The 24143-nt window shown below is 41.3% G+C and overlaps 1 protein-coding gene across 1 annotated transcript in view; it reads left to right on the top strand.

Moving 5' to 3' along the window:
• The first annotated feature begins 7873 nt into the window (after positions 1 to 7873).
• The window catches only part of ripor1 (RHO family interacting cell polarization regulator 1), a 144017-nt gene continuing 127747 nt past the window's right edge, over positions 7874 to 24143 (top strand). Inside the window, exon 1 of the mRNA XM_038705633.1 lies at positions 7874 to 8092. The gene's annotated coding sequence lies outside the window, so the exon portion shown is untranslated. The remainder of the gene's footprint in view (positions 8093 to 24143) is intronic.

Below are 24143 nucleotides of genomic sequence, written 5' to 3'. Positions count from 1 at the left end.
CTCTCCTGTGGAACCAGGTTCCAGTTTGGGTTCAGGAGGCAGACACCATCTCCACATTTAAGAGTAGGCTTAAGACTTTCCTCTTTGATAAAGCTTATAGTTAGGGCTGGCTCAGGTGAGTCCTGAACCATCCCTTAGTTATGCTGCTATAGGCCTAGACTGCTGGGGGGATTTCCCATGATGCACTGAGCTCCTCTCTCCTCTACTTTCTCTCCCTCTGTATGCAACCTCATCCCATTATTGCATGTTACTAACACAACTTCTCCCCTTTCTGGTAGTCTTGTGCTTTCTCGTCCCTCTCCTCTCTCCTCCTATCACTTCCTGCAGGTTTTCTGGCTCTGGAGCTGTGGAGTCTGGATCTGTGGCTGCGGGTCACCTGCTGCCCCCGTGTTCCTGCTCGACACCCTCTGCTACAATAATTGTTACTAGTCCTATTATTATCATAATTATTAACATTACGATTATTATCATAAACCCTACTATAATATCTCTACCATTATTCATTTAGTCTATAGCAACATCACCTTTACTGTCTGTACCTCTGTGTGTATATTGTGTAGGCTGCCTCCCTCCCCTCTCTCTCTCCTTACATCCCTCTCTTTCTTTCTTTCTCTCTCTCTCTCTCTCTCTCTCCCCCTCCCTCTCTCTCTCCTTCACCCCAACCAGTCGAGGCAGATGGCCGCCCACCCTGAGCCATGGTTCTGCTCGAGGTTTCTGCCTCTTAAAAGGAAGTTTTTCCTTGCCTCTGTCGCCTAGTGCTGCTCTTGGTGGGAACTGTTGGGCCTCTGTAATTAACATCACAGAGTACGGTCTAGACCTGCTGAAAAGCGCTGTGAGATAACTTTTGTTGTGATTTGGCGCTATATAAATAAAATTGAATTGAATTGAAAAATTCACCCTCAGCCCAGAGTTAAACCTGCATGCCCTTCTGTTCTAACCTGGTTCTAACACTGCTGTCAGCTTCTCAGGCAACAAACTCACATCAGAAATGATTTAAATGTAGGCCATCCGGCCAGTGTGCTATTTACTGCATTCTACTGAATCTTGAATCTATCTGTAAAAGCTGACAAGAACTTGGTGTGGGAATTTTGCCTTTTATTTTCTTGTAGTCCTGTAGTTTTGTTCTTCTTGGATCTTGTGGCTGTTTTCACAAAGGTCCATTTAGGGTATCCACAGGCTGTAAGTGCCCCCTTCAGGTGGTTCTGTTCCTTCTCTCTGGCTTTAGACAGAGAAGATGGATGGTTTGAAAGAGGTGTCAAGGAAGCCATCTACACCAGGGTCGAGAAGCCGTCATTGAACAGGGGAGGGGGTCTACGCCACCACTTATCCCCCACTTACAATGCTGTCCTTTCATCACTTCCCAGGAAACTCAACAAACGTAACCTATTGGCCTCAGGTGAAGATACCAACGATGGTCGTTCAGTCTTGGCCACCGGTGGCTCTAACGACCATGACGACTGTCGTTACCACAGCCAAGAGCACTAACGAACCAGCGGTATTGATGACCCCGGCAAACGACCCCACTGAGGTTAAATAGCTGAGTTTCCCTGCCAGTCAGTCAGAACTGAAGAAGTCCTTTGGATGAGGGACGAAACGTCTTCCAGTATCTTCAATCAAGTCCAGTTGCCCTTGATTTTTAACCTTTGTTGGATAGTAGGTTGTTTAGTTCATCTGGTACTGTGGCTTCACACATGATGGGGAAGCTCCTGCTTTTATAGCCTGTGATGTTTTTGATGGCCTGCCCAGGCCCGGCGCCAGGATGAAGTGACTGAGGGGGCAGTTAAAAATGGTGAGGGGGCAAATCTTTTTATGTATATATCAATACGCAGGGCCCTTCACCGCGTGAAGCGCATGGTGCAGTTGCGTTTGGGGCGTGTCCAACTCCAATTTTGCTAGTTTGACGGCAGAAAGAAAATGGTCTGTACGCCGGGCGCATGGTTCAATATGTGCGTACTAAGTCTGTGAATTAGTTATGGGTGTGTAGGGCATAACATGCAATACACCAATCAGTGCAATTTCTCTTTTAAAGCGCTTGTACTTTGGCGCATTGCCGTTATAATAGCGTATGAACAGCGCATTATGAAAAACACCAGTTGACTGATTGAATTGCAGACTCACTGCAGAGAGGGGATATAGAGAGAAGTGTGGACGTGATATAAAAACCATCTCTGACCATGAAGCCTGTGTTCCTCTGCTGCTCTGCAGTTTATGAGTGAAGTGTCGGAACTCCAGTCTGTTAACAGACGGACAGACGCTGTTTCCTCTATGAAACGTCTGGATCCTCACTGCACTGCGTTAATATAAACTATGATGAACGGGTCGTGGGTCACATCTCCCCCTACACTGGTTTCTTTAGTTTTGTGTTTTATTGATGTATGATGTTGATGTTGTTACTTTCATGATTAGAGAGGCTGCTGTCAGTCATTTTAAACGTCATGTGCGCAATAAAGTTACAACAAACATCGTGGGGTATTTGAGCAGCAAAACAGAAAAAAGGCCCAAGTTATTAACTTGACATGACAGAGGACAGAGGAAACTCTCCAGAGGAAACATTATTCAACTTTTAGCTTCTGAAATAATTTAGACGCTCTGATGGAGGATTGATCAGGAGGACGGCTGCTTTACTCCAAACAGTTTCTCTGTATGAACCTGGACTATGTGAGAGCTTTTGGATTTGTAAAAGAACACAGAACATTATTAACTTTAGATCCTGACCGATCCTGTCGGCGTGTCAGGAGATTTTAATAATTAATGAAGTTACGCTGCTGTGCCTCATGCGTAAATGCGCACAATGTCACAGTAATGCGCCCCTAAAGTAACAAAAACAATCGCTTTCTGCAGCCTCAATAGCAACGCACAAACAATGTGCCTGACCTCACCTTATTTTAAGACCAACACTCCCATGAGCTCACAAATGGGTGCAAGTGCATTTTCTATTTAAACAACTTGGTCGCTTGGCGTGGAAATTTCAACTGCGGAGGTTGGAAACTAGACATTCAGCCTGCTATGCCAATTTCTGTATTTGTTTCATCCTGTGGGTGGAAAATGTCAGTGCTGCATCATTCGTTTGGATGATCATGCCTCCCAAAAATTTTTCCCTCTCTTCAGCCTAGCCTTGCTGGGAAAATGAATACAGCGTTTGTGCATGTTTACTCTGTGCAAGTGGATCGCTGTCAGATGATGAGCCGTCAGAATGAATCCAAGACACATCACTATTCTAACCCCCCCCCCCCCCCCCCCCCCCCCACCACCACCACCACCACCATCACCACCATCAGCCTCTCCTTACTGAGCAAGTCCGCATGCCTGTTTAGTAGTAGACTAAAGGTGTTGTCAGTAGCAACACAAAATGTTTATCTAAAGTGAGAAATTAATACCGCGAAAGTGACTCTAGCTTATAGATCAACTTTTATGCTAAAATGGCGTTTTTTCAATCAGTCTTTGTCTTGACAGTGACACCTCTTAACAAAACACATAACTTAGGAAAAGTCAAAGACTGGGGCACTTGAATATTGTATAGAAAAAAAATAGGCCTAGGCTACAATCAAAAATTGCAGGCCACCTTAGGCTCACATCCAGATAGGCGAGAACAGATTGGCCAATGCGGGCTTGGCCTTTAAGCCTAGGCTTAACTACGCCTGGTTTTAGCGATACGCGTTCATGGCAACGGAATTATAGCTGTTGCCTAACAGTGTGCATTGCTAGGATAAGTTGTAAACTATCTTCCGCTGTTAAGTTGTAGCCGTATCAATAGAGGATCAAAGAAAAAGAAAAGGAAATTTCACCAACACTGAGATACGAAAGTTAATAGAGCTGTACAATCAGCACAGACACACACTGCCAAGCAATCAAACATAATAACTGAACTAGAAGAAACAAATAACATGGAGACAGATAACGGAGGTGATTAACGATTGCTCAGACTCAGGCTGCCTTCAGACAGAGCGATGCGAGGAAAAAGTGCAAAGACCTCCTGAGCAAAGCAAAAAAAAAAAAGATTGGCGGGGGTCATCCCCCCAAAACGTCCGTGTACAGTGCCATTATTGTGGATATCTTTGGAGAGGATTCTCCAGGTTTTACTGGTTTGGTCGGTGTGGAAAGTGACGGTACTGACCTGGGACACTGCTGTCTCTCCAGAAATGGATGTCGACCATTCAAGCGAGAGTGTGAATTGTGAAGGTGTGTAGCCTATATATAAGAGTGCAATAACAGTTAAGTCTTAGAAGTTATCAGGTAACAGTAGGCCAGACTCTCTATCTTTTCAGATTCGATGGAGGCCCCAGTCACTGCACAAAGTTCCCATGAAGGCAGCAGTTGTGCACCGCCAGTGAAACGGAGGAGCAGTGTTGGGCAGGTTACTTCCAAAATGTAATACGTTATACATTAGTAGTTACTGTCAGTTGACAGTTTACATTTAGTAAACAATATTACTGTCACTGAATTGTAATCCTTTACGTTACTTTTACTGCAATTTAAATCACCATCCACACCACCACCAAGTCACTCGTTGAGCGATGCATCGGAGTCCCACAAGTGCAAGTAAAATCCTTTCCGCAGTGTCTGTGTCAGCACCATGGATAGCGGCATAGTGCTGTCGCTAAATCATTCCTATATAAATAGGCTATATAAACAAACTCGCCATAAGTGACACATTTAGATTTGACAGTAATCATTAACTAGGGCTATTTTTTCTAGGTTTCCTTGTCATTGATTCATTGCACACGATTTGCCATTAGGCTTTATTACAGAATTACAAAGGACCGCCCATGCTCTTCAGAAACAGGCGAAGAAGACCTGTTTATCTGTTGGTGGAGCAACTGTATTTCTAACGCTATTTTTTGTTTTTCAGTTCCAGCTTTTCCTGCTCGGCCTGTAATTTTTTTGTTTCAGCCTCCACTCTAACAATTGTTTTCTAAATAAGCATCTGCTGCAGATCATCCAGCCTCCTCCTCTGCAGTATTGGGAGTAACGCGTTACAAAAGTAACAGTAATGGATTGCTTTTTGCTGTAATCTCAGTAATAACCTGAGATTATGTGGTTATTTCCAGGAAACATTTCGGCACAAAAACAAATTCATGAGTAAAAGAGCAATGTTATTTACTGTTGCTAGATTCCGATGGTTGAGATTGTAGGCAGGGTGCAAACTATAGGGGAGCTTGCGGTTGACATACAGATACTCATGCTCAGACGGTGCCTGGATCCGGACGTCACGTCGATGCAGCCCACAATACCAGGTATGTCAGAGGAAGGGTGATATTCTTACATTTAAAAAAATTTGAAATGAGAAGTGTGTATAAATTTGTAGTAATAAGCCACGCCCACTTTAAGCAATCATTACCAAATTTTATGCATCAATTGAGTAGTGACCCTGGTACAAACTGAATTTTGTACAAATCCATACAGCAAATTAGGAGGTATAAACTTTTCGCATGTGTAGCACCCCCTGCTGGAACAATATCCCAGGACTGCTCAGCGATCTTTTTAAATGCGACCTGAGTCTGATGATGTCGTGTTATTCTTCTGCGGATGCGGGCCACTTTCAGGCTGTGGACAATTCACACTGAAGTCTGATATGGGCCACATTTAAGCAATAATGTGAACTGTCAAACAAAAAAATCAGATCTGGAAAAAAATTTGAATTGAGCATTAAGCCCTGCAGTCTGAATGTAGCCTAAGTTTGGTTGCAATAGCTGAAGCCAATATTCATTTACGAGCATTTATGTAAAATGGTACATAAAGATCCAGCCATCCATCCATCGTCAACCGCCAATCCCAGCTTGCATTGGGCGTAAGGCGGGGTACACCCTGGACAGGTCACCAGTCCATCGCTGGGCCACACATAGACGAACAACCTCTCACGCTCACACTCACACCTAAGGACAATTTAGGGTCACCAATTAACCTAGTCCGCATGTCTTTGGACAGTGGGAGGAAGCCAGAGCACCACACAGACACGGGGAGAACATGCCGGGGCAACCAGGGTTTGAACCTTCTTGCTGTGAGGCGACAGTGCTAACCACCGTGCCGCCGGTACATAAAGATACAAAACTTAAAATTTATGAAAACAAATGGATTGATGAATAGTTCCATGGTTCAAATCCCCAGGTAACCAAGTCTGACTTGCTGACAATGGGGGTGTTCAGATCACAGTGAGTTGAAGTTTTCCTATTGTACTTGGATCCCGTGACAGTTTTCTCTGCTAAAAAGTATTTGTGCAGCACAAACTTTAAACCTTGGAAACAAAAAATTTGGCAGGTGGAATGAACATTTCACCCACTAGTCAAGTACATACTTACCCTCTCTGACCTCAAGGTGATGCTGTAAATATCAATTTTGTGTTTATGCAATTTTCTTTAAAAAAGCTTGGCTTCAAGTTCAAGTTCTTTCATCACTTTAATCTCTGAAGTCACCAGCATCTGGTCTTCTCCTCTGAAAATGTCAAATCTTGCATTTTTCCAGACTTGCTTACAGGTGGCTAATAACGAGTTACATTTACTCCATTACATGTACTCAAGTAACTTTTTAAAGTAAATTGTACTTGTCAGAGTGGTTTTAACGCATCATACTTTTACTCTTACTTGAGTAGTTTTTAAGAGAAAAATCATTACTTTTACTTTTTGGAGACATTCATCGCGCTACTTCGCTACCTATTTATTTACCACTGTCAGGTATCCACATGACTCTGTTAGAACAGAATGATGGCTACAGCATGATAGTATGGCTTTCAGATAGCGCTTGCAGCTAATATTTAGGCTACAGATTAAATTTTAGCCAGCCTGGTCTCATCCTAAGGTGTCCGACACCAACGCTTTGTCAGGCTGTCTCAAAGCGTCGGTATCTGACACCCTGGAATAAGATTGTGTTGGTGCAGCAGGTTTTGGTTGTGAAGTCAGTAGGCTACACTGTGCTGGCACTGAGCTGACAGAGAGCAGTGTTTGTTGTGTTAATGCTAATATGTTTGTACAACTTTTCATAGTCAATGGCTTTAGAGTAGATAGGGAAAGTCTGAATTCAGTTAGACTAATTCTCTAGGAGGAGTTTGTTAAAGTATGGACTGTGTTAAAAATCAAAAAATAACCATAAAATTCAAAATGGTTGACTTCCTGTTGTGTTTAGGGCATCAACCTGTGTCATGGCAAAGAGTTGATCTTTGACGCCACGCCACAGACACGCCCATCGACGAAAACTCACAGATAGCACAATTTTTCATCGTCAATGCCTTTAGAAGGCACAGCAGAAAATTAAAGTCGATCCGATTAATTACCTAGGAGGAGTTTGTTAAGTACAGACCTTGTAAAAAGCCATAAATGGGCTGTGATGGGGATGATACATATACACATATACAAATTATGAAATATCCCACCTTTTTCTCCTAATTTGATTTGTTTGCGAAATCATAATTTAATATTGGGGATAACAAGAATTGAATTTATATTTTTAAACTATTTTCTTTTTGGAGTACTAACAGACTAGAATATTAATGCAATATTTATCCATATCGCACTTGATGGATACACACTGGGAATATTGTCCTAGTGTATATGTGGCAGGTTATCTAATCAAGAGATGATGACTCGTCATTTCATCATAGATAAATACAAATGTATGTTCACTTCTTTACCTTTACCTGAGGAAGGCCATCTGAAGTAATTCTAGTCACATCCACATCAAATAAAAGACTAGGAGAAAATGACACATTAAAAAGTAAGTACTGTTGTGACAGTACTTTTACTTGAGTACAGTTTTTGGCTCTACCCACCCCTACTTGCTTGGATCCAGATAATGGCCGCTTGCGGCTAGATTTTATTTTGAAAGTGCTGACCGGAAGTTTCATACTAATTGCAGAGTGCTTGACGCTGGTGTAGTAAAACGTTGCACTGCTGGATACATCGGAGAAAGCTGTCTACTAAACGCAGTGGATATTTTTTACTAAACAGGACACGGTTAACAACAACACTGATGGACTGAGAGAAGTCGGAACAATATTTAATTTACTTTTATTCCTCTCAGGAGCTTTTGACTTCTTGCTTGGACAAAGGAAAGATTTGTGTCAGCGGGATGAGGAGAGGTGCCTGAACTCCGCAGCAAACATGTACGTTACGTTGGTTCAATGTTGTCGTTTCAGTAACGATACTTATCCTCATAACTGATACAGTGCTGTCCTGTCACCACGACATGTCCCGTCCCGTTCTCTGCTGTATGATCAGCGTACCAAATCGTGTTGACAAATCTTTTAATTCGGCAGTAACTTCCTTCTAGCTTGAGCTCTAGCTTCAGTTAAGCTGTTTCAGTGAAATGTTTTCTTGCCTGTTTGCGTGTTGCAGAACATTGAGACAACATAGAACAAGAAAATGAAGTAATACTGAGTGGGAGCAAGCACTGTGGAACATCCATAACAGCAAGTTTCATCTAGTGAAGCAATTTCTGAAGAAAATGCGGTGTGAATGCTGGCTGTTGAAAAGGCTGATATTAAACTGGATTGCTGGCTTGAAATGTTGAATAGTACTAATAATGTACGCAAGATGAGGAACATCATCAGGTTAACGGTCAAAGAAATTATGAATGAGGAGATAAGAGTTGAAAAATGCATTAAAAATGTTGGGAGGAATATAAACCGTTGGGAAAGTAGGAATGGGCCGAAGGATGCAATAGTGTAAGCTAGTCTGAGCTGCATTACATGACTAACTCCGAAAGCAGCAGGGATCTGGTCTCATGGCCGTGTTGGCAACTGTTAGATAATTAGCTCATGTCAGATATCATAATCCTTTGTCTATTAAATAACCTATATTATTGATTATACCTATTCTTATTGTTGCACTGTATTTTACAGGTTATATCTACAGTACATCTTTCTAGATCACAATACTTTGTTAATTATACCGTCTTATCTATTATACCTGTATTCCTATTGTTGCAGCAATAAATATATCAATCTTTGGTCCTTGTGTTCAGGACCAGTTGGTCATTGTTTAACTTGATGGAGAAAATAGCTAACATGCCAATATTTAGTCTATGCCAATTCAGCGGGCTGTCTTCTGCTAACGCGGTCACAGACTGGTCGCTACCACTAGGGGGCGCTGAAGCTAGTGTTTTTCTTCTTCTTCAATTCGGTTTTTGGAGCTGGATCATGACCATCACTCCGCCTAAATTGTGGGTTATTCAACTTCACAGCCAAGCTTGCTGGCCAAGATGGAAGGTGAATCACGTTCATTGCGTGTATTATTAGTTGTGGTAAGTTAACAATAAATCAACGTTACCGTTTCCAAGCATGTGTACAAATAAAAAAAAAAGATGTGGAACACAATAATATGACTTTCCTACTGAGAGTCCTGTTTCAGATAGCTAAGAAGAGGACGGACAGTCTCCTGGCTGAGGCCAAACCCCCACAGTCTCACTATGGAAGGAGACTGTTAAGGATATTTACATCTGCAAAGTTGCGTGCATGTGTTTTTGATGAAATGGTCCCTGATCATCTCATGTTTTCACATGCGATATGATGTGAGAGTCATTAAACAACTCATGTAGATGTCTTCTGTTATCTAAATCTAAACATCATGCTATGCATTTCTTTATTTCCATCCAACTGTACAACTGTATTCCAGTGGATGAAAGTCACTACTCATCATTGTGTAATGTTAAGGTAAAATATTCATGGACTACAATGAATTGGACTTATTTGCATGGCACTTAAATAAATAGCACTATAAATTGCAATCCTAATAACTTGTACTTTACAACTGATTAACATGAACTTAACTATATATGGATAAAACAAGTTCAAAATAATATATAACATAAACATTAGAAAACTACAGCGAAAACAACAAACTCTATAATATTATTGACAATATAATTCTTAGACTAAATATTATGATTTGTAGTGTTTAACTATTTTTCTCCATAAACTTAAACAATGAGCAACTGAAGGAATTGGCTACAACCCCCTCTCTCTGAAAGTCTACTGACTCTGGCTCCATGGTTTTGGTCCGTCCTCAGCCCAGCATCAACGTCTACTGGAAGCATCTCAGAAGCGTTTCAGCCACAGACCGCGTAGCCTGCCTCATGTTATTGCCTTGTTATTAATTTATCCTTTATGTGCTTCTACTACCTTCTTGACAGCTCTCTGTGACCCTGTTTCGTTCTGTCGTCTGCAGGCTGCATGTCCCACAAGGAGCATTACAGAAGCAGAGCATTTTGCCTGCCTGATTTTTCCTGTAATGTAGAGTTTATTGATTTGGTAATCAGTTCTTGCTTTTTGTGCTTTTACTATGATTAAGTTGGTTACGTAGTTAAATTATTTCCTTTTGTGTCTGTTTTAACCGTGTTTATTGTTGTTTTACGATCGGGAGTCTATTTTGAAAATTGACCAGATTCTCAATACCGTTCTGTTTCTGACTGTGACTCATAGTCATAGTGCCACCTACTGGCAACAGGAAGTGACCCTCCATCTAAACAGCCCCTGCAGCAATTTTCACTGTATGAAGTTTCTGTGGCATGTCCAGATTTACAAAAAGCCCCTTGGAGTCATTTCCTTAACCAAACAGGAAGTTGGATTAAATTTTTGTCAATTTACACTCTCCGTACTGTAAAGAACTCTTCCTAGAGCATATGTGGCACTCCCCAAGTGCGAGGGCCCGTCCAATGCTGTTTGCAGCTTTAATTTAAAATAATGTTTCTGTTGTTCCAGCTGATAACAAAGAGTAGGAGCAGCAGTGAAAACTGGAGCACCGCAGAGAGAGTGGCAGTTTGAAGCATATGAGCATGCTCTCTCGTGTTCTCTTGGAGAGCCACAAGCCTCTGTCCCGCTCTCTCTCTTACACACACACTGACACACACACACTTTGAAGTTAATCACTTCCTCTGGTGGAGGAGACTTCCTTCAAGAACTGGACAAACAGCCAATTAACGCACAGAAACTCTCAAACATGGATATACTTCACACTTATATAGACTTATGCACGTGCGCGCACACACTCACACACTTGTGCCAGTCTGGACTATAAAAGCAGTTAATTACTTTGAATCTTCAGATAAACTGGTCTGCTATGGTAAGGACTAATGTTTTAGTTATATTGTTTAAATATGGGGATAGGCACACAATTTCAGGCATTCTCTCCTGGGAGACATTCGTAGTGTTGCGCTAGGTTGTTCACATGAAAAAAAGAGCTAGAGAGGTAAATTCATACCCTGCTTACCTCTGCACAGCTAAGTGGGTGTTAATGTCGTACTGTCTGTTACAGATAGTTAAAGAAATTGTCTGAAACAGACTCCTAATTCCAATTTGAGAAGTTCTAAAGCTGTTAGCTACCATCCAAAAAGGAGTTCTAATGAACCTTACTGACAGCTTAAGCTTTGAGGTAAAAGTATGTATTATTGTATTACATGTTGAAATACACACTCAGTTCAGTCAGGACAACTTTCATCAAAGACTGATATTGCGGCATTGTAGTTATTAGGGCTGACCCCAAATAGTCGAAGATTTGATGCTTCGATGGGTGGAGCCTTATTTGACTGTCAATCTCACAGTCGAAGCTTCGCAATGCAGTAAGTAATGCAGTAAACAAACATGTAAAAAGAAAAAAACTTACAGTAAATGTTTTTAAAGTGCGTGAATAAATCCAAAATTGTAACCCTAACCCTGGGTCGTCAGTGCACATGTGTAAGCATAGCGTGTATGTGTGTAGTGGCAGAAGAGGAGAAGTTGCTCAAGAGACAGAGCCCCAGCTTCACCAGTGTTTTGCTGAGTTGTCCGCACCTCGCGGGACTTTAGGATAATTTATCACCGTTGATTAACCACACAAAGAATATTATATCCTTTTTAAATACCCAGCTACTTAAAATAGACCCGTGAGGAATGCATGCAGTTGTTGGCAGCATGGCATGCATGCTAAACTCTACACAAGACCGGTGAATGACAGGCGAGAGAGAGAGAGAGAGAAAAGGGTCAATAATAAGCCTCAGTTTAGAAAGCTGGAAATTTACATTGTAAGTTGAATGAATAGAGACTGCAGCTCTGCAGCTTCTCAAGATTAAAGCAGAGCCACCATGTGTAACCCCCCTCCAGCTTGCAATTGCCGCGCACAAAAACACATGATTTGACTATAGGCAGGACTTGATGATTTGACTATGTAAATTGCCCTTCCACGTGCCTATGTGGAAAGCACCTCCTTGCTTTCCACGTGCATACATGGCATGGGGAGAACATGCAAACTCCACAAAGAAAGGCAGGGCAACAGGGCTTTGAACCCGACAACCTTCTTGCTGTGAGGCGACAGTGCTAACCACTGCACCACCATGCCGCCCAAGTCTATTATCTGTATTTTCAAATTTAAAATTATTGTATTTTAAACTGGTGAAGTGATTGAACATTTTTATTGAGTATTTTAATAAATATTCAAACTTTAAATAAAAACTCTTTTTCCATTCTTTACCATTATGGTACAGTGTTTCTTTAAATTATGTTTACTTGGTCCATTTAATGACAAAAAAAACAATAATTTTTTTACCCACTGGAAAAATAATGCGTACCCTAGAGGGTTAAGCGAACACTGCAGCCTCTCAGGGGCCCAAAAAATGAGCAGCCAAAACTGACAGAGAATAAAAATAAAGAATAAAATCATAGGGAGGAAATCTCTGGCCAAACAATGTGTTCAGAAGCACCATGTATGTCTGACAGGCAAAGGTGAGGAGATAACAGGCACACTAGCAAAACTTTAGCTTGCTTAACCTTTAAAGGTTCAGTGTGTAACATTTCTGAGGCTCTACTGACAGAAATGCAATATAATATCCATAACTATGTTTTCAGTGGTGTATAAAGACCTTACATCGCAGGCTTATGCAAAGCAGAGTATAGGGCAGGTAGACTGTTTAAAAATGTTATGAATTCTCATAAATGTTGACGCTATTCTCCTAATAGTACGGCGTTTTTTTTTCTGGACCTGTCAGAGAACACAGATAGCCTATGTGTTGAGAGATTCTGAATGTGCAGAAAGTTTTAAACATGAGCAGAAACCTTCTGAAACACACAAGCTAAAGTGCAACTGAATTAAAATTATTTAATAGCATTGAGGTGAGTAAAGGTGCCACAGTCAAAGAGGTTACTTCAACAAAAAAAGAAAACGACATGAGAAAATATTTCAATACACATTTAATGTGTATTCATATATTAATATATATTAATTTGTTAAGTTCTGTGTGCAGCATGAAGGGAATCAAACTTTCATTATACAGCAACCTTATGACAAATAAACAACCATGTAAAAGTTAAACTACAGGAGAAAAGATAGCCTATATCCTATATCTAAATTGATTAATGTAGTCCTCAAAATTGAATTTGATAGATGAAGTAAGTGTATTTGTTAGTCATAATTCAATTGCATGCTTTAATGCTTTGCAGTAATTTCTTTAATGTTTTATTTTACTTTTCTCTAATCTGGCCTTGTTTAAAGTTAAAATGAATTTGAAAGATTTTTAAAAAACTGTAATGACCTTTTGTGCTTTATAATCATACTGACTAATTGAATATATGTGAGCATGGCCTGGATGAATCTATAACACTAAATTTGGAAATGATGTTTGGGACTCCATCTGTGTCACTATAAGGCTAATGGCCAAGAGCTTCTTTGAAATTGCCCATGTTTGTATTAGAACTAAGTAGTTGTTTGAGGTGGTGCTGGATTGGGTCGATGAGGGGCCCAGTTTGGAAAATGTTGTCCCCCTGTCCAAAATTCCTAACGGCAGGCCTGCACCTGTCTGTAAGGTAAACATGTAGAAAGGGTTCATTTAATTTGGTCAGTCTCACAGCTAACGCCAACTTGGCAGTTAGCCAAATGTTAAAACAAGCTAAATAGACAGCTGTCTCTGTCTGTAGCCTTAAAAGTTGGCACATTGTTGTAAACTCAGCTGCTGGCTGAGACAAACCAGCCGCTCCTCCTTCGACCAGGTAACGTTACCTTCAGGCAGTGAATAACAGCGGAGAGGAGGAGGAGGAGGAGTAGGAGAGACTGATACAGACTGATGTCTGTTTTTATTCTTTCTAAACTACGCTCACAATACTACACAGTATTGTGATGTCAGATATTGAGTTTATATATAATTACTTTGCTGTTGTAAACGTTAATGTTGCTGCTGTAGAAACAACATTTAGCTGTAAACAAAAAGAACTAGGCAGTTAATATACACACTTCAATATTTGTTTATTTACGAAAGTGATATGTCAGCTAAATATATAACAATGTTATCACATGTTGAATATTTTCCTCATACCGTGCAGGCCTACCTCATGCCCATTGGGTCTAGTCTTACCAAATAACTGTCACCAAATAGTAGTAGTAAAGTATCGATAGTGGTATTGATAAAGAATCGCATCATTAAGCAGTGTCACTAAGGGTATCAATATCAATAAAAATTAACGATCCCCATCCCTACCGCTTGGCAAGTGGGATGAAAGGGATGCAGCTGGACTACAAACGAGCTGTTTTCAGGCAGTTCAGAGCAGAGTTTTCTGTGGGAGATGGGAACTCCCTTTGGGCTGGACTTTGGGATTTTTCACTTTGCAAACCTGTTATATGCACAAAAAAGGTATATAACTCAATAAAGGAGAGGGAAAAAGCCAAAAAGCAGAATACTCTTTAAATACTTATTCAAGGTATATCCAAAGTTAATTGAATGCAGTTCTTGAACCATTTGGAGTAAATGCATGGTTTTGGGGCTTGTCTGAAAGATAACTCTGAAGTGTCTAACCCAAAAGTCAGAATCACTGTTAGTGTTCCTGGAATTGATTAATATAAGTTTAAACACACTAAAAGTAATATTTTTCATTTCCCCTTGAAAAAGTTTGCCTGCAGACAACTATAACTGGGACTTACTAGGTGGAAAACACTGGGCCACAGCATAAAGCCTTCCCTAGTCCAATTTTAAATTTTTAAATACCAGTACCATGAAAAATGGTATAATTGTAAGGGTATTTTTTAGCGTATTTTTTTCAAAAACAGCACTGCCCCTTGACGGCAAGCGGCTGCTGCTGCTGCATCACTCTGTAGCTTGACGCTGATGCGTTTTTTTGCTGGTAGATCATGAACTTCCCACCTAAAGCTGGATATTGTTATTTTCTGATTTTTATTGGCTACAGGAAGTGCCAGTCATCGGCACAATTGATTGCTATTGGCTCAGCCTACGCACGAAATAATAGGGGCTGGCTCTTTCTTACAGTGCGGGCTCTCATTGGCTGTTGTAGGCTGTGTACGTGAGATGTGAGCTCCTATTGGGTTGAATTAGATGTCAGTCGAAAGGTCAGAGTTCAGCTGCTAATTTGAATACAAGATATCGCATTTGTTTACATCCAAAGCGGAGTTATTACAGTTATAATGACATACAAGCCACGTCTGCCGGCAAATATGAAACGATGTGGCAGCAGTCCCTGGGCATTTATTGATGGAATAATGTGTTTTGGACTAAATATTTTTACTGGATTGGATCGTCTGGACCTTTGACAAGAAGACCATTTTTGTTGGAATATAATCGATTGATGGATCACTATGAGGCTTCATAGGTGAGTCGCGTCAATTTTGATTTCATTTGGTTGGTCTGACAGAGGCGCTGATTTTACCCGCTGTGGTGATTGTATCTTGAAATGGTTTGCATTGGTCGAATCACTAGTGATGGGAAAAGTCACGCTTTTGACAGACTCGTCAAATCTCGTTCATTAAAATGAACTAATCTTTTTTTGTGTCATTTCGGTCATTTATAGTATACAACCAGGCCAGCCATATATATATATATATATCATAATTACTACCACTATATCTCTAAAGTGCTCATTCATACAGCAGCCTATCACCTATCCATGAGTAAAATCTATATATTAACATCAGATTTACTGGGAATATATTGAAGTAATAAGCTTGACACACTAGATGAATAAAACACACTCTTATTAAAATTTAACAAATTTAATAATAATCTTGATAAAGCCACCAAGTTCTTAAAAGAACTCCAGCACAGAGAGAGGAACAAAGAATTATACATATACATTATATAAACGCAGCAGTTTGCCAGGTCTGGACGCAGAATGGACCACATCAGGTCTGGATTCTGCTGACAGAAACAAACATAAGTACATCACTGTCAAACACTGCAGGTTGTTCACCAGTCAAGAGTTGTGGAACACCACCGCTCTGCTGATAAATAAAAAGGAAAAGTTAGGTTGCGTTCTCTGGCGGACCCGGATCACTTCTTAGCTGGAACACACCACAGGGCTAACGCTAACATTGCTATGTGGCTGTATTTTAATGTTTTAATGAGCCAGTCCGTTTGTTCTGGAGAGGAGACGACCTACTAAGGTAATTTGGCTCCCAGTAGAACCCTGTCAGTGCTCTGAAGTGGAGTGGACCCAGAACAGCTCTCATCAGCTGTTAGCTGTAAACACACCACAGAGCTAATGTTAACACTGCAGTGTTTTAATGTTGTAAAGACTGGGTCCCTTTGTTTTGGAGAGGAGATGACCTCAGAGGTAATTTGGCTCTTGGTAGAACCCAGTCAGGGCTCTGAAGTGGAGCGGACCCAGAACAACTCTCATCAGCTGTTGGTTGTAAACACTAGCAGGACTAAAGTTACAGTACGGCTGTGTTAAAACTATATCTTAGCACAACATCACTGCGCTGTAATAACGTTAAGCTTTATGAAATGTCACATAATTAACAAAATAGATAATGTCAGTCCCGTGACTGTTACCTGACAACTGACTTGCCTCTCATTCTCCTGCCTGCTGAATGAACGAAAGACTGAGGAGGACCATGAGTGGTGAACAAATAATTTATTCCTGCTCCACAGCAGCCAAGATGTCACGTGACAAATGAACGAGTCAAACCCAGAGACCCACAGTTGAGAGTTGTGAACTAATCAATACTGTTTCCTGTGCTGACGACGAGTGAACCTAAGAGTCCAAGACCATTCACTTTCTATGGGTTGACCAGCCTATAAGTTAACTAAAAAGCCAGTCACATAACGTACCTGTCTCTATGGGTTCTGTAGTGACGGATGAAGTTGGATGTGTTGGTGGTCAATGATTTTTGAGCTGCAGACCTTTTTTTTCCTACCGTCATGATAATCCTTGTCTGTGTTGTACCAAAGTTACACGTAATGGTATGGTTGCAGGATTATGCCGCAAATGTTGGAATGTGCGAATGCAAGTATTTAATAAAAAATCAAGTCATTTTCAAGTCTGTCTCAAGTGTAAGTCAAGTCTCAAGTCATAAACACCAGTAAAATGTAAATGCTCCGTACTTGTATAGCGCCTTTCTAGTCTTTTCGACCACTCAAAGTGCTTTTATACTACATCTTCATTCAGCAGTCATACACATTCATACAAAGAGCCTAAGTGCTCAAACGGAAACTAACATTCACACACCTTCATACACTGGCGGAACAGCCACCAGGAGCAATTTGGGGTTCAGTATCTTGCCCAAGGACACTTCGACATGCAGCCTGGGGGAACTGGGATTAAACCGCCACCCTTCCGATTAACGGCCAACCCGCTGTACCTCCTGAGCCACAGCCGCCCCCTAGTCAAAGTCAAGTTGAGTCTTTTTCTGTTTTAATCAAGCAAGTCTCAAGTCTTCAAATTTACAACTTGAGTCTGACTCGAGTCAAGTCATGAGTCCCCCACCTCTGGCATTTAGCATTACTTCGTAGCGCTAGCACTAATTCGTAGAGTTTAGCATTATTTCGTAGCGTTAGCACTACTTCGTAGCATTTAGCATTACTTTGTAGTGTTTAGCAATAGCTAGCTTGCTAACTATGTTAATGTTAAGATGATTAGTGTGACTTTAAATTATTGCAAAGAATTGACACTTGGCAACCAAGTCAGGCCAGCGAGGAGCCCCTGAAACAATCCTGCAATCAAATATTTAACAAGAGCGGTTGGGATGCCTCCCAGAACCTTCCCCAGCTAAGGGAAAGATTGTGGCAGCAGATGATCGAATGGAACCCCTCCCCGGACTGCATTTCCCATCTCCACGGGAGGGTGATGCCATCGATGTTGCCAGAGTGAGGTCATCTATCAGCGTTGCCGGCCTGCGCCCGAGAGAGAAAATCGAAACAAGCAACAGCCAGCTGTACCAGGAAAACGCAACTTTTAGTGAGTGCTTGGATGTAGAGTCATGCTAGAGAGTGATGACTGGATGCTGGACAAGCTGAGATGGTTATCCATCCACGGATTTGGCTGTTTGGCTGGGTCAGTTTTCGCTTTCCTCGGCGGCTTAGAGGAGTTTCTTCATGAGAAGTCCCGACTGGAGCCATATATTGTTTTGAAATGAGTCTTCCAGGAGCCTGGACACTGCCATTCACGAATTCTGAATATTGGATATTGCTTGCCAGATAGCTTCTCTGCTTCATATGCTGATGTTGTGAGCAATAACACCATGCAGTTGATCTGATGGATCTTCGTCATGGACGGGACTACAAGTAGGGGTAGAGTGTTTCCCATCAATTAACGAGACCATGGTGGCCCGCCACAGCCTAATTTGCCCCGCCATAGCTTCAAAATGAACAGGAAATATTTTTACACATCTTGTAATAACATCACAGACCTCTAACGGCACTGCTCCCTCTGCTGTAAGTTCGCATGCTCACACATTTTGTCATTCGACTCGAGACACTTTTCTTTTGAGGTTACGGTAACGTTAACGGTCTGCTTCTGTCACTCGTTTGTCAGAAGACGATTTATTTTTAAGTTAGCCGCACCTACAATTGAAATGCACACGTATTCAAGCCTTTGTGATAAATCCACTGAAATGGACGAGAGCGAGCTGACAGGCAGGTTAGCGACTTTATTGTGTTATTTTCTCTCTTTACAAAGACAAGTGTTGGAGTATGAGAGTCTGACCTGAAGAGAGGCTATGAAGTCATTTTACGGGATACGAGAATCTCTTACAACATAATTTATCAAATTGGGTCGGGCTTGAAGAATTTAGCGAGAGGATACACATGTGAGAACGTCCAGTTTTCAAAATAAGGTGTCTGTACTGTATGGAAATAAGATTAATTGGATTATATTCACCAAAAGTATAAAATTATTATTATTATTTTTGTACTTTTAATGGACACATGTAATATCATGTGTTGCTAGTGAGTTACTAACTGAACGTTGAGCCAATATTATGTAGCTGCAGCCTCCGTTGCTGCAGCAACATAATATTGTCCTGTTTTTCAAACAAACCCACTTATGTTGATGTTCCAACTCATCTTAATTACATTTAATCAGGCACTGCCATCGCCCAAGTGTATCTGCTGCAGGTTTATCAAGTGTAACACACAAAGCTACACAAATCGGACTCAAAATCAATATTTCTCTGATTTCGTTTTTTAGTTTTCTGGGTGTGGATATCTGCTGAACATTGAGCATCAGTATGCACTTATTACCGTGGTCAAAGTCCTTATAGGCAAGTCATGCCACTCGGCCGCCATGTTGGCAACTATTTGGACTAACAAGACCAGGTTCCTATCTGAATGAATGGGGAGAGAGCCACAACTGCACTTTCTCTGGTCACCAGGACATAAAAACTACATGAATAGAATCAGCATTAAAATCTAATAAAAATCGCTGGAAAAGTTTGACAACTTTGCCCCAAAACAAGGTTTAAAAATAGTTTTTCCCGACCGGTTGTACTTCTACTACGCATGCGTCAACATTTCCGCGCATGCGCAGTAGAAGTAATACAGACCCTTACGTCAGTAGAACCACACGATTGGCTGAAATATGATTCCCACTTTGGCACGAATCGTGCTCGGGCACAGTTTATGGGTTTCGCACATGGGCGTGGCAAAATGGCTCGCTAGCGCCCCCTACAGAACAGGTTTTACCTACATGTACGAAATTTGTGTAGTACATGTATCATGTCCAGATGCACAAAAAAGCCTCTTGGAGGCATTGCCTAAACCAAACAGGAAGTCGGCCATTTTGGATTTAATGGTCCTTTTTGGCGATTTACACACATTGTACTTTAATGAACTCCTCCTAGGGATTTTGTCCGACCGACTTCAGATTTGTGCTGTGCAGTCTAAACCCATTGACAAATTAAAGCTGCACAAACAGTTATTACCAGTCGACCAGTTTGCCCGTGATCGATGATTCACCATGAAACAGGAAGTTGTTATAACTTCAGTATACATGCTCATCTCTGCACCAAATTTGGTATGATAAGAGTTGCGCCCTGAACACATCCATATGCCAATATTCACTCAAAGTCATTACTCCTGCTGGCAACAGGAAATGACACTTTTACGCTGTAACATACTTCTAGCAGGTTTGAAATATCCAATTCAAAACTGTCCCAGAAAAGCCTTGACACATTGATGAAGCCATGTTGTAAAACTTGTGAGTTTGGAGTTAACGGCGTGGCGGCGATGTTCCATGCTTCGCCGTGACACAGGAAGTTGTTGTAACTTCAGTAAACATGCTCAGATCTGTACGAAATTTTACACGTTTAATAAAATTCACCCACAGTCATAGCGCCACCTGCTGGCAACAGGAAATGACCTTTAACGAAGCAGCCCCCGTGGCACGTTTCACCTACATGTATGAAATTTCTGTGGCACGTTTCATGTCCAAACGTACCAAAAAGCCTCTTGGAGCGATGCCCCCTTTTTGGATGATTAAATTTTTGGATGATTTACAGACTCCGTACTTTAACAAACTCCTCGTAGAGATTTAGTCCGACCGACTTCAGATTTGTGCTGTGCAGTCTAAACCCATTGACGATTAAAAGTTGTGCACACCGTTTGCTAAGTTTCTGCAGAAGTTTTCGTGGAACGGTGTGCCCGTGGCATCCAAAATCAATGATTCGGCATAAGGAAGGTATTGTAACATCAGTGTACATGCTCACCTCTGCACCAAATTTGGAATACATTATAAGAGTCCCGCCCTTCTTTGTATAAAAATTGTGTCAGTGACAGCCAGTGTGGCAGTACTCAGTCAGTGTGTAAGCTACTCTGTGACTGGATAAATGACATGCCTTTGTAACAGCAGATCAGCTGCACAGATTTGTTGTTTTTTTTTTACTGTATAGCATTTCATCGTTACATATAGTTTTAACTTAGCTAGGCTATAAAGACAATACAGTTGTATTGGCAGGGATACAGTAATGCACAGAAGCCGTTTCCATGCTTACCGCATACATAGTGCCTGGCATTTACTCGCAGAGTGCTTGTCTGTCGGTCTGTTCACAGGAGCACATTGAGACCCCACTGATCCAAGCAGGTGGAGTGTCGCTTACTGTCTGAAAAGGGTTGCTTTCTTAGTTAATATAGCACACACTTTGGAATTGGCCGATATGAGCTAATTGCAGATAATTCGGCATCTGCGTTTATAACAGAGAGAGAGAGACAGATCCTTCACTCATTTTTTTGTGGTTTTTGTGGTGCTGCAATCAGCTGACAGAAGTTTACCGTAGAATGCAGAATGAACAAGGGAGAGTGGGTGTGTTAGCAGTGAGTTGGTCATTCATCACGTGAAATACATGACTTATATATAATAATAATAAAACAGTCTCGTTTTCATAGCCCTCTTCCGGGGTCCTCCCGAGTCACAGCAGTGTGTTTAATGTTACAGTAGGTGAGCGGTGGAAGCTACGCTGTTGACAGACGTGATTGTAGATTTATTTCTGAAACAGTGTGGCAGTTCCAGTGAACGGTCCTATCATTTCTCCCTCGTTCATCATTTCTAAATATTCTCCAACATTACTTACAGCAGTTAACACTGCACAAAGCTAAATTAGATTTCCCCACAAAGCTAAAGCCATGTTTATCAGTGGAAGAGCGCTAACGCTAATTATTTTGTGTGCTTTGGGTATGTATGTATGTGGTATCTTGGTATGGTCTCAACATAACAAATGTTAGGGATACTCTTTGTTTATGTCATGCGTTTCTTAAAATAAGAGAAAATAAGAATATTGGCCGATATATCGGTATATCAGATTTTAAAATCCTGGTGTCGGACTTAAAAATCCCATATCGGTTGTGCTCTAGAGTGAAGTCTATGCATGGGAAACCAATGCGTTCTCATCTCAGTGCGTCATAACTGACGCTTTCAGACAGCGTGACAAAGCGTAAGTATTTTACGCTAAAGGTACCCTTCAGTGTCCGTATGAAACTCCACCGTTTGCTATGTTCCAGAAACACAAAGGAGGCTAACCTTTCCTGCCTACCTACAGCAACAGCTGTGCAGATACTATCGGCCGATATGCACAGCTGTAGGGTTAGCCCGTTGACATGCATAAAGTCAGTGACTTAGGTTTAGGTACTAACATTTCTGATGGTTGTGGTAAGGGTAGGGAGCTTCGGGGGGCTGTCAACACCTTTAACACGAACGTACGATCTGTATGAGATGCCCAGAGCATCTCATAGAGACGCTGAAGGGTACCTTTGGTGTCAAATAATTACGTTTTGTCACTTTTCTGAAAGTGTTGGTATTGGACGCTCTGAGATGAGAACGGTCTGGGAAACGCATGTCTTTATATGACAACTGCTACTTCTCCCCCGTGCCCCACCCAATGTCATCATGTTTCATTGTAGACATCATTCGATGGCAATTTTGTAGACATCGCCCAACCGTAGTCTGTATGTAATCTAGAAGTTTAAAAACTTCCACCGATCAGTAACATAATAACATCATTGGTACCCATCTCCCGAGCATCAGTGATATCACTGAGGTGAGGTGTCTACGCAGAGCCCAAAGGATACTAAAGGACAGTGCCCACCCAGCCACAGCCTGTTCACCCTGCTGCCTTCTGGGAAGAGATATAGAAGAAGCGGCCCGCGGGCCAGATTGCTTTTTATAGCAGAAAAAAATAAAATAAAATAAATTGATAGCGGCTGGTGCTGAAATAGATATCAGTCATGACAGATACAGTTATTCACACAATCACTTCCTCTTAAGTGATTGTGGCTGCAAAATAAAAGCGCGAGAATGTTTATTGCAGCAATTCTTTACGTTGAGTTTATTGAAAGTCTTTACTTTGAAGAGTTCTGAAGGACATTCAAAAGAGTCTCTGGCTTGCTTGACACGCCTCTGGGAAGAATGTAGAAAGTTCTGTGGCGCTGGTCCGCTGTGGTTGGTCAGCGATTGTTTCCTCTGGTGGATGAAGTCTGACGCTCCGCATGATCCATGATAAGATTAATGTCAACAAATCATGTTTTTGGGGGAGCTAATGTCTTATTAGGGGGAGCTAAACTCCCTCTGGCTCCCCGTAGTTCGCACCCTGAATTTCCTCAAGGAAATGAAAATAAGCGTCCATAGGTTTATGAATGCGGCTCAAACGCCGGGCACACACACACTGCAGCACGTGCCTTATTGTGAGCATGTGCAAAAGTGTATACACAGTTAATTGGAATTGATCTTCCAATCTTCCTAATGGGAGTTCCGCACAGTACCTTCTGAGCTAAAAATGCACATGAATATACGGAATATAAGGATTTGAAATAATTTGACGTTCTGGCCTGCTTGGATGGCTTGAAAAAAATTTGGCCCGATGCCATACTTATTTGCCGACCCCTGCTCTATTCATCCTCAGCACTGTTCCAGTGATGATAGTTTATTTCTGTTACCATATTTCATAATTGATTCTGTATTAATGTATATTGTGCTATGTAGCAGAAGGGAGTTACAAAACTCAATTCACTCTATAACTTGCTATTGTGACAATAAACCTGCCTACCTACCATTGAAAGACACGTGGACATCTTGTCAGCTGTAAATAACCAAAACCATGCAGCTGCAAAACACTGCAGTTCTGAGGAAAAAGAGGGAAAAGCAAAATCTACAGACCTCCATTTCATTGCTGAAGAGTGCAACTCAAAACTTTTGGATTGAATGTGGCAGAGCTGCTTTTCACATAACCAGGAAAAACCCTGGTCATCTTGTCTGATCATTTTTTCTAATTCATCTGATCTGCCCTGCCTATTTTCTCTGTAACCCCACAGTTTCCTCATTTCATTGCCAAGTACTGATTTGGAATTTCTGTTGATAAGATACGATTGTCATAATGATGTCTCTCTCTGTCTACTGCACAGCAGATGGTTCAGGTGAAAGAGATTAAAAGAGGATTACCTACTGGGCCTTCTGCCTGTAAGACCAAAGCCATGGCAGA

This window comes from Micropterus salmoides, unplaced genomic scaffold (genome assembly GCF_014851395.1).
Source record: "Micropterus salmoides isolate LMB-PRFRI ecotype aquatic unplaced genomic scaffold, ASM1485139v1 Ms_hic_scaffold_8, whole genome shotgun sequence".
NCBI classification, from domain to species: Eukaryota; Metazoa; Chordata; class Actinopteri; order Centrarchiformes; family Centrarchidae; genus Micropterus; species Micropterus salmoides.
This window is presented reverse-complemented; position numbering and strand designations above follow the sequence as displayed.